We start from the raw sequence: 592 nt of genomic DNA on the forward strand, positions 1-592 counted from the left end.
TCAAATATTTACTCTGGCACCAGCTACTTGGTGACTCAATCAAGTAATCCAGACCTGGTATCCCAGCTCTGAAATACCTACATACTCTACTGTGAGAGATAAGTGATTTCATAGATGGGAACTTTTGCAAAAGTTATTTGTTTTCTACTAATATATCTGTATGTAGTGGGACTGGTAGTAGATTGTTTCATTTATATAGCATTGATTACAGTTTGACTGGGGCTTCCTAGTTGATGCAATGGTAAAGAATCTGCCTGCCAATGCAGGAGACACTGTTGATGAAGGTTGGGAAGATCCCCTGGAGAAGGGAATGGCAATCCACTCCAGTATTCTTGCCTCGGAAATCCCATGGACAGAGAAGCCTGGCAGGCTACAGTCTATGGGGTCACAAAGAGTCAGACACAACCTAGCGACTAAGCGGGTAGGCACGCAGTTCAGTTCAGTTCAGTTGCTCAGTCATGTCCGACTCTTGGCGACCCCATGAATCGCAGCACGCCAGGCCTCCCTGTCCATCACCAACTCCCGGAGTTCACCCAGACTCACGTCCATCGAGTCAGTGATGCCATCCAGCCATCTCATCCCTGTCGTCCCC

Source organism: Bison bison, unplaced genomic scaffold (genome assembly GCF_000754665.1).
Source record: "Bison bison bison isolate TAMUID 2011002044 unplaced genomic scaffold, Bison_UMD1.0 scf7180017849765, whole genome shotgun sequence".
Classification (NCBI taxonomy): Eukaryota; Metazoa; Chordata; class Mammalia; order Artiodactyla; family Bovidae; genus Bison; species Bison bison.